The sequence below is a fragment of the Sapajus apella genome, unplaced genomic scaffold (genome assembly GCF_009761245.1).
Source record: "Sapajus apella isolate SASKATOON/1434 unplaced genomic scaffold, GSC_monkey_1.0 scaffold255, whole genome shotgun sequence".
In the NCBI taxonomy this organism is placed as follows: Eukaryota; Metazoa; Chordata; class Mammalia; order Primates; family Cebidae; genus Sapajus; species Sapajus apella.
This window is the reverse complement of record NW_022437195.1, coordinates 359,857-370,886: the sequence shown is the minus strand read 5'-3', so window position 1 is coordinate 370,886 and position 11,030 is coordinate 359,857. Positions and strand designations below refer to the sequence as shown.

The 11,030-nt window shown below is 36.1% G+C and overlaps 1 non-coding gene across 1 annotated transcript; it reads right to left on the bottom strand.

The window, feature by feature from the left end:
- Positions 1–325: 325 nt before the first annotated feature.
- On the bottom strand, positions 326–487 carry LOC116545295. Its single transcript, XR_004266263.1, has one exon. It is a non-coding gene; the product is annotated as a U1 spliceosomal RNA (small nuclear RNA).
- Between the last annotated feature and the right edge of the window lie 10,543 nt (positions 488–11,030).

Sequence of the window (11,030 nt, the reverse complement as noted above, 5' to 3'; positions counted from 1 at the left end):
TCCTCTGTAATATGCAATGATAGATGAATCGTTATGCCACTTATTACATAAAAACACAATGAGACTGATTTGTGAACATTATGAGAAGAAATACCCAAGTTATCTTTCTTAATTCCTATTGTGATGGCTGGAAAGAGAAAGTCAAAGCAGAATTCTCATACAAGTCAAAGCAGAATTCTCATTCAGCCACAGTAATGACAACTTCTCTGAACTGAGGGACAATAAATTGTCTTTTTTCATTTACCTTTTAAAGCTTAATTCAGTACTTTGCTCTTGGTAAGCACTCAAAGAGTGATTTTTTTTTCTTTGTTTCTTTTTTTGCTGTCAGGGGAAAGCTTTAATGCAGTCCCCCACTACCACAAATTAGCCAATCTAGTTTTCCACATTTGGGGAAATCATGGTTCAGCACATCCGGAGTGCAATGGATATGTCTCACCTTGGGAAAACCACCTTTGTTATCATGGTATCTCCCCTGCCAGGTCAGAGAGTGATTTTTAATGAGAAAGTGTTTATTTCTAAAAAAAAAAAAAAAAAAAAAAAAAGAAAAAAAATTTTTATTTCCATAGTATTTAAATCATTATTCAAATTTAATGAAGAACACAAAGGAAGTTTGATGTGGGAATTAATGGGGGTAGTTCCCAAAATTAAGCAGTTTGTTAGCAAATCATGTAAATTCTCTAGACCTCAAATTTCTTAGGTAAAACACAAAAGGGAAGAACTAGATGAACTCTAAAGTGTTTTCAGCTTTATAGATTAAAAAGAAATGTTTAAAAAGCTGAAGAACTTTCTACTCATTATTATGATTTAATTGCATTTCCTTTTGTATAATTCGTTCTGTACTTATGGAATGCCAGCTCTGTGGCAGGTACTGTGTTAAACTTCAGGATAGAAAAATGAATAAGACAAACTTTTTATCAAGAGTTTATAATTTAGTTGGAGATACAGCAGAATAAATTTATTACTGTCATAAAATAATAGGGTTGTTGTGATTGAGAATTGACAAATGAGTGGCGCTTTTCTTGCTGAGCAAAACCTAGGAGAGAGGATTAAGAGATATCAAGTGTTATGAGTCCTAAAGGATTATAGCCTTTGCTTATGGATATGATAGCAGAGGAACTTCAAGACTTAAGGAAACACAAAAAGACAATTATGTGGAATGCCATGTTACAGTGTGATAGGAGAGCTGTAAGTTTTTTGTTCACTGTACTAATAAAATTTGAGTGTTTCACCAAAAAAAAAAAAAAAAAAAAAAAACCATGGCTCTGGAAAAATAGGAAATTTACTGGATGACCTTGTTTATCTTATTAATAAGATTATGTTTTAATTAACAAGGATCCTAGTTTTTTCTTGAGTAGGAATATTCAGAGTGTGAGAGAGAATTAAACAGACCATCTGGGGAGAGGAACTGACTCACTAGTTTCCTTATTTTTAGAGATGTGTTTCATACTTTGGTTTTCATTATTCAACTCTTTTTCTGTTAGAACCTTAAAAAATATTTCCAAGACAAACTGACCTGTTTAAAATACAATTTTATTGTTCAAATGGGCTAAGTCACCTTCCTAGCACTTATACTGCCACTCATGGCTATTCATTCACCACGCTCATTGCCTTGAGAACATGCAATGTCTTGCCACAGAATGGACCCTGAGGGTGAATGGTGGGCAATGAAGCATTGGAGAGGCTGTGTTCAAACCAGCTTTTCCCTTGAGGCAAGTAGGGTCTCCAGTTTGTTGTCATGGATATTTCTGAGTCTTCTACTGTTGTGAACAAGTGACAATATCTGAGAACCAGATGAAATGTGCGTGTAGATACTCTGAAAGAATTACCAGAAATTAATGAAACTTCCCTTTCTTTGATAAGGCGGTGGAGCTAAAAAAGCAATCAATTAAACAATTATTAGTGTGTTTACTAATATATATTTGGATTAATAGGATAATGTAAAGAAACTAAAAAAAATCACAAACATGTCTGAGAATAAGCATCTCATCATGGCTGAACTAAAAGAAAATTTCATCTAAATGCTGGTGTGAAGCAATAATATTCTTGTCAGTCAATGTGATTTGTAAAGCTGAAGCTGAAGCTGAAAAAATAGTGATGTTCAAAGACTCTCCTTTTCTTAGTGACTCTTTTAACTGATAGGTCCTAGATGACATATGAGAAAAGTTAAGTGCAATTTAAAACTGCAACAGACATTAGTTAAAATCTGAAAACTATATGTCGAAATGATGCAATAGAAATTCTAATACAAATTAGAAGAGGAAGGACTTTGTGTTTTATAACAGCTGGTTGTTTAGAAATGATTTTACAGGATTTCTCACCGGGTAGCTATTTGGAGGCATAATTGAATTTGAGCCACATTCTAATAGTCAAAAAAGCTCTTACAGAGAAGTAAGATCCCATGAGTGTCATGAGGATACAAGCTTAAAAATGAAGGCAGTGATTCCAGCTTCAGAGCGCTACCTTATATCTTCTTATGTTTTACACGTAAAAGGAGGTCAGTTTTCTCATGATGTATAACTATAAAATTATTCTAAATATCTTGGTAGATCTCTTTGGGGTGCCCACTATTTACATATTTTAAGATATCCTCATTTATGACGTCTATGTTCATTTTTTATCCTAATCAATACATACGACTTGTTGGTCTGAACCATTTAATAGGGAAGCCCCTGGGATTCCATTGCAGAATGGCATGTTTTTCTCTTTTACATCATTCAGAGAGGCTATAAGTGATCTTTAAATATCCATGCTTGGTTTCTTTTTGAACCATGTTGTGTTTATCATCAATGAATGTAGTTGTATAATTTTGCTAAAATTACATATGAGAAAAGTTAAGTGCAATTTAAAACTATAACAGACATTAGTTAAAATGTGGAAATCACATGTTGAAATGATGTAATAGCAATTCTAATACAACTCAGAAGAGGGAGGACTTTGTGCTGAGTACTCTTAGAATATTTTTCATAGGTTTGATGTATTTAATTTCAAGACTGAAATACATCATAATAGTTATTTTTAAAAGTTGTTATTAGCCAGGTGCCATGGCTTGCATATATAGTTACAACTACTCAAAAGGTTGAGGTGAGAAGACCACTTGAGCCTAGGAAGTTTGAGGTTGTTGTGAGCTATGATTGTGATGATGCGCTCTAGCCTAGGTGATATTGCAGGGTGGTATCCAAAAGTCTAATATCAATTGTCTCTATCTCCAAACATGGTATTGCTGACATGACCTTATTGCACCATTATGCCTTTATAGGCTTTGCATCAAGTTTTTTTTATCAGCATTTGTTCTATTCTTTAGCATCTCTCATTAGATGGTTCCATCAATTTCAGAACCCATATAAAGCATAGATAAGATCTGTAACATTAAAAACTATTCAGTTTAAATGAATAATAATGCATACTTATAAGACTCTTCTAAGAGACAAACTGTTTATCTTTTCTTTTTTTTTTTAAGTTTATTTTTAACAACTAGCTTTTGTCTCTACACCTTTAAAGACTAGAGAAAATCTTCAGGTTTTTGAGTAAATTTTGATCACTGCATGTGCTCTCTATGGCAAGTTTAACAAAAGAGACAAAAATAATACCAGACTTTCCTTATTGGTTTTTTACTTTTCACTTTGTAAGAGAAATCCTATATGCTTGTGAGGAATCATGCGTAGAGCTCATGCCCAGATCTATTAGACCAAACACAATACTTGCCCAATCAATGGTGAGTTGATGAAGTTGTGTGGGCTAGAACAAAAAGGACAGAGTGTTCAAAAAGCATGAATTTAGTTTCTATATTTTTTAACCCAGAATTTTAATCTATTTTAAGCTATTCAATTTGTTTGGAACTTCAAATAATTTTCAGTAATGAGAGTAGAGATGAAACAGCACAAGTCGTCAATTTATGTATTAGAAAAGATATTTCCAGTCTATCATTGATGGGCATTTGGGGGGTCAGTTGGGGGGAAATAGGGGAGGGATGGTGGGAGGTGGGGAGTAGGGGAGAGATAGCAAAGGGAGAGATGCCAGATGCAGGTGATGGGGAGGAAGGCAGCAAATCACACTGCCACGTGTGTACCTATGCAACAATCTTGCATGTTCTTCACATGTACCCCAAAACCTAAAATGCAATAAAATAAATAAATGGGAAAAAAAAGATATTTCCAAGAAGCTCCTGATGAAAATGTTTTACCAGGTAATTAAAATTTCTCATCTTTTAGCAACTGAAAGCAACATCTACATAAAAAGAGTTTGGCATCTTCTGTCAAACAACTATTGTTTAAAATACTGTACACGTTAAATCTGAAGAAATGTGCCACTTGAATATTCTAAACTAAGAATATACATGATACTGATCTCATTTCTATTGCAAATTTTAATATGCATAGAATGAAAAGGCAGTGATTATTTAGAGGCTGGTGGGCTTCTCCTTAGATACTTCCTTTGAGTTTAGTTGCCTAATTAGATTTTGTCCAATAATAAGTAGGTGTCCTGAGGGATACAGAGTCATAGGTCTGTGCATCAGCAATTGAGAGGGTAGCTCATCTTTAAATTAGTCAACTGGGGAAAAATATGAGTTAGATCTTGAAGTTTAGGAAGCTGACAAGTGGCTACATAAATTCCTCCCTCCCTCCCTTCCTCCCTTCTGCCCACCTTCTCTCTCTCTTTTTTCGAGACAGGGTATTACTGTGTCGCCCAGTCTGGAGTACAGTGGCGTGAATATGGCTTACTGCAGACTTGACCTCTCAGGCACAAGCTATTCTCCCTCCTCAGCCACCCAAGTAGCTGAGAACTGAGAACACAAGTGTGGACCACCATATCCAGCTAATTTTTAAATATTTTGTAGAGATAAGGTCTTGCCATGTTGCCGAGTTTGGTCTCAAACTGCTAGGCTCAAGCAATCCTCCTGCCTTGGCTTCTCAAACTGGTGGGATTTCAGGTGTGAGCCACCATGCCTGGCCCTCGTAAATTTTAAAAGCTAGACCAAGCTTACTTACATTGGGTTAAACTAAAGTATTTTAACTCTAGAAGGTTATGACTGGGAGGCACCAACAAAGGAGAAAATAATGAGCGATCAAGCACGGATTGCATCAGCCAGCTGCTCTTGTGAGTGCATTACAGGCAGCATCTCATTTAATCCTCATAACAACTTCATGAGATAGGTACTGTTATTTTCATTGTTTTTGTTGAGGAAATGAAGATATTGAAGGACAAATAATTTTCCCAAGGTAATTAGTGGAGCCAGATGTTGAATTCAAATTGGACTACATGGTATTTTCTGTTAAATGACTCTGACACACCCTCACATTAGGAAAGTGCATTTCAGAGCTTCAGTGAATTTCTTCAGATCCCACAGCTCCTTGTAGGGGAGCTGGGGCTTGCATCCAAGTCTCTAGCTAGCTAAGTGGAAGGAAGTAAAATCAAAGATTTACTGAGAAGTGTTTTCTTAGATGGTCACATAATATTTAAATGGATCAGAGTAGGGCCAGAGTTCACTCCTGTTTGTGGAGCTGGGCAGACTGCCAGCCCCTCAATGATCAATTCCTTTGATGGAAATGCTTACAAAATATCCTTATTACAAAGACTCAGGAGCTCTGCCAATAGAGTCTAATGCACCTACGTTACCTCTAGGTGGTGCCCTCTGCCTTCAAGAAAGGTTGCAGCTGTCCACAGGTACACACACTCAAGCCTGGAGCTGCGCTTGACCACTTTTCATCCTTTTATCATTTCCTGTCTCACTTCATCTCTGCAGTACCTTCTTCTTTTTTCCATCTAACAAAATAAGATTCTAATACTAATAATAATAAAAAAACTAATTGGCATAAGTGTTTGTGGTTGGTAAGTGCTTATATATATATTTTTTTTAATCAAGTGTTTGATTCTCACAGTAACCATTTGAGAGTTCTATCCCAACTATTTAAAACTAAGCAAAAAAAAAAAAAAAATCCTGAATGCTAAAGAAACTACAAGACTGAAGTGACAGGAAGCAGAGTTCAAACTCAAGTTTTCTGAAACAAAAGTCAGTTTACTGACCATACTCTTTCTGGGTAGGATGTCCATATCCTGTTTTGCCTGGAATAGTCATTGTTTATGCCTGTTGCCTTGACATAAGTATTAGCATTATTTTTCAGTTTCAGAGTGTCTCAGTTTTAATAATAAAGTTACTTTAGTGACACTAATTAAATGTTATAAACTTTCCCCGTCTAAGCGTATAAAACTGTAAGCCTTTACCACTAGTTTAGTGAATGCTTCTTTGTTTGAAGAATCCCAGGCATCCATGAATAGGTGATAGATTCTAGTTTTGCTGAATATTCGTGAATATTTCCGTGATCTATGAAGTTGGAGTTGGAGAAACTGGGATCTTTTGCACTTCTCAAGATCCAGCTGGGATCCCACCTGCTTCATACTGTTTTGATCTGTGTGCACCTGAGCTACTTGCATGAGTCAAGATTCTAGCTTTTCTAGTCACAAAACCCCCTTTAAAATACTGTTTAAACCAACAATTGAACTTAATTGTACACATAGCTACAAGGATCCAAGAAAGTGACATTGTTTGGTCACAGCTGGCACCAAAGTCTAAGTATCTCTCTTTCTTTCTGATGCTCTCTGTCTCTCTCAGTCTGTTTCTCTTTATTTCGATCTCCTGCCTGTGCTTTTCCCTGTATGACCTTGTTTTCTCAGATAATAAACTTCATAGCATGAATGATGAAAGCCACCAGCCGCTCCAGGACTGCACTTGCCCCTTGGTACCAGCTAAAGATCTGGGCCTGATTTTCACTAGGGTTACATGCATTTTCTGGAACCAATCATTGTAGTTAAACATGTAGAATCTTCTGCCTGGCTGGAGGTGGCATCATGTGCCCATCCCTGAAACTCTATAGTAGATTTGTTGTAGCCAAAGACCATGGTTAGAGGATTTCAGGGAAGTCCTTTAAAAAAAGACAAGAATGAACAATGGGCAATGGATAATAGCAAAACAACACCATGAAACAAAACAAGCACAAGTTGTTAACTATTGCTGCATGCTTAATTGAAAAAACAAATGACATAAGACAGAGATTTGTAATAAGAGGGAAGTTATTTTTGCATAACTGATATGAATAAATTCCCATCGTGGCCAATTCTACTCTAAAAGGGAAAGTGAGGGACCTTAGTACTTTCTCAAATTTATTGGGTACTACTTCAAGTCTTGTGTTTTAAAATTGAGTTTTTGCATGTGGATCCTACTGATGAAAAAACGAGTTGCCACAAGATAGCTTAATACAACAGAAACCTATTATCTAACTGTTCTTTTGGTCGTACAACCTAAATGAATTTTTAGGAGCTAAAATCAAGTGTCAGAAGGGCTGTGCTCCTTCTGAAGGCTCAGATGAATCTGTTTCCTTGCCATTTCACCTTCCAGACATAGACTGCATTTTTCAGCTCACAGACTCTCCCTTAAACTTGAAGGGCATCACTCTAACCTCTGCTTCCATCCTCATATCTTTTCTGACTTTGACCTGCTTGCCTTCCCTTATAAGGACTGTTATGATTACACTGGGTCTATCTGTATTACCTGGATAATCTAAAATAATGTCCTCATCTCATGATCCCGACTTAATCAGATCTTCAAAGACTGTTTTGCTATGTAGGGTAACATTGTCACAGGTTTCAGGATATGGGCATCATTGTGGGATTCATTATTCTGTCTACTACAGCTGGCTTTTCTGAATTTGGTCAGGCTTGACTTTCTCACTTAGAATTGTTTCAGCCATCACATTAGCTTTAAACACTGAAGCTTTAGTAAAAAATATTCTGGCTCTATCCTGACTAAGCAGATCTGCCATTTGGACATGACCAATGAGGATAATGCATTAAAAAAAAAGCCCCTTAAAGACATACTTTGATCATAGTGTTCAGCTTCTTGTCTTATCTTGCACACTGCCCCACTAGGTCCTTTCACTTTTCATCTTCCATGGCAGGTAAATAGTAAATATAGGTTGAGCTGAAAGGTACCTCAGTGTCTCGGAAACTCTGTCTATATAAAAAAGTTTGAGAAGATAGTTTTTTATCCTAGAATCAATATTAGATTTTAATGACACACGGTAATGTATTGACTCATGTAACTTGGAAAGATAGGGGTTGTGTAGTTCTTCAGCACCATCAGCTATAGGTCTCAAAAAGTCATGATCTCTCTCTGCCTCTTTATTTGTATCTCTTTCTTATCTCTACATTTAAGCCCGTGAGTAGTAAAGAATTTGGCTGGCCGCCGCTTTGTGGTCTTAGTGTAGCAGCTGACCATGCCAGAAAGAGCAACAATGTGACTTAGTGTGGGGGCTTTGGGTCATGTTGTATCAGTTAATGTGCAGACTGACATCAGCCCCATGGGCGATCAATCATGCCTACATAAAGGAGCCTCAGTGAAACTCTGAACCCTGAAGCTCAAGTGAGCTTCCCTGGTTGGCAGTACCCTGTGCATTATTGTCACACATCAATGCCAAGAGAGTAATGTATCCTAATTCCATGCGGATAGGGCAGCAGAAGTTCTGCATTTGGAAATTTCCTAGACTCTGTTGTGTATCCTTTCCTTGTAATAAACTGACACCATAAGAATAAGAGCTTTCAGTGAGTTCTGTGAGACCATCTAGCTCACAGGAAAACATGAGGATGGTTTTAGAAACCTTTTAAACTTGCAGTTGGTACCAGAAGTGAAGGTAGTCTTACAGAGGTTTTTATGTTTTCTAACTTGGTAGTTCAGACTTCTGTTACAAATGGGTTGGCCAGGCCCAGTGGCTCACGCCTGTAATCCCAGCTCTTTGGGAGGTGGAGTTGGGTGATGACCTGAGGTTAGGAGTTTGAGACCAGCCTGGCCAACATAGTGAAACCTCTTCTCTCCTAAAAATACAAAAACTTACAGGTGGTACATGCCTGTAATCCCAGCTACTCTGGAGGCTGAGGCAGGAGAATCACTTGAACCCGGGAGGTGGAAGTTGCAGTAAGCCGAGATTGCATCACTACACTCTAGCCTAGCATAAGAGCAAGACTTGTCCTCAAACAAGCAAACAAACAAACCTGGACAACAAACCAAGACTCCACCTCAAACAAACAAACCAAAACAAATGGGTAGGCAATTCCTATACAAAGAATGAGAAAGAAAAGAAATTGATTCAGTCAGCTCCAGGCTGGTGTTTTTACAGTTCATCTGTCCTAGAGGAGGGAGGTATTGTTCTTAGATTCAATACATAAAAATGTGGGTCAAAGGTCTGAATAGCCTGGCTTGAGACATAAGTGCAAACTCTAAAACTATTACCATTGCTAGTGAGTGTGATACAATAATTAAGATCCTTAGCAGAATAACATGAACATGGTTGGGGAGGAGAGACAAATCTTCCAAAGGAATGAGTGTGTGTGTGGGGGAGGGATAGGTAGGAGGCATTAGAATGTTTTTGAAATTGCTCTGGATAGGAAAAACATGTATATTTTGTCTAAAATGTCATTTTGTCCCATTTAAAAGAAGAAAAGTATAAACAGTGTGCTCTAGAAATGTTTAAATCTTATTTTGAAGATTAACTCAAGTTTTTATTCTGTTTTTATAAGAGGCTTAAAAATGAACTACATTTCATTTTTGATTATTGCCAAGCCAAACAATGACATGATTGTTTATGATTAAATACAAATATATTGATAGAAAAGGTGGAATTTTCTTATGCAGAGAATTAGTTGAAATGAGAGTACATCTGAGAACAAGGTAAAATCATAACAACAGGAGAGAATTTGATTAGTGCACTGAAACTTGATTGAATTTTTCACTGTAGAAACCTGATGAAAAAAGTTGAAAAAATGCTGAAGAATATAACACATTAAATGAAGCCATATGTCATGATGAAAATTCAAGGAATTATTATTTTTAGAGAAAATAATAATCTTAAATTTGTTAGGTTATTTTGAGGGAAATATATTTATTATTTAAAATCACCTTTAGAATATATAGGGCCATTTCCCTGTGGAATTGAAAATAGTTATTTCCAAATTCTATACAGACATTTAGACATTTTTTTCCTGTTTTGTTTTTCTTGTTATAAGTTTTTCCAAAGTAAGTTTGGGTTACAGAAAATAAGTTATTGATTTTTCTGTTGTATTCAAAGTAGGGTTTTGTCCTTTAGAAAATTGGTTAGATCAAGTGTGTTTGAGTGCTTTTTGCTATAATTAAGATAAGTAGTAACATTTATAATTGACAGAATAATATAATAGCTGATTTTTCTAAGTCAAGGTCTGTGAAACACTACACATTCCTATATAAATACACGTATATGTGTATTTATCTGTAAATGTGTTTCTACACAATTATAAATATATAGTAAAAGTGAAAATTTTGCTTTGTGTTATCTAAATGCCCAATTATTGTTTGTTTTAAAAGGAACCATTCCTTTATGCCAAAAACAGTCAAGCTGAGAGTCAAATCAGGAGCACAGTCCTATTCACAATTGTCACAAAAAAATAAAATACCTAGTAATACAGCTAACCAAGAAAGTGAAAGTCTCTTCAAGGAGAACCAAAAACACTGCTCAAAGAGATGAGAGATGGCAAACAAATGGGAAAACATCCCACTCTCATGGATAGAAAGAATCAATATTAAAATGGGTATACTGCCCAAAGCAATTTGTAGATTGAATCTTATTCCTATTAAACTATGATTTACATTCTTCCATTCTTCACAGAATTAGAAAAAAACTATTTTAAAATTCATATGGAACCAAAAAAGAGCCTGAATAAGCAGGATAATCCTAAGAAAAAACAACAAAGCTGGAGGCTTCACAGGGCTACAGTAACCAAAACAGCATGGTACTGTTTCAAAAACAGATGCATAGACCAATGGAACAGAATGGAGAACCCAGAAATAAGGGTTTTTGACAAACCTGACAAAAACAGGTAATGGGGAAATAATTCCCTATTTAACAAATGGTGCTGGGATAACTGGCTAGCCATATGAAGATGATTGAAACTGGACCTTTTCCTTATATAATATACAACAATCAACTCAAAATTGATTAAAGACTTCAATG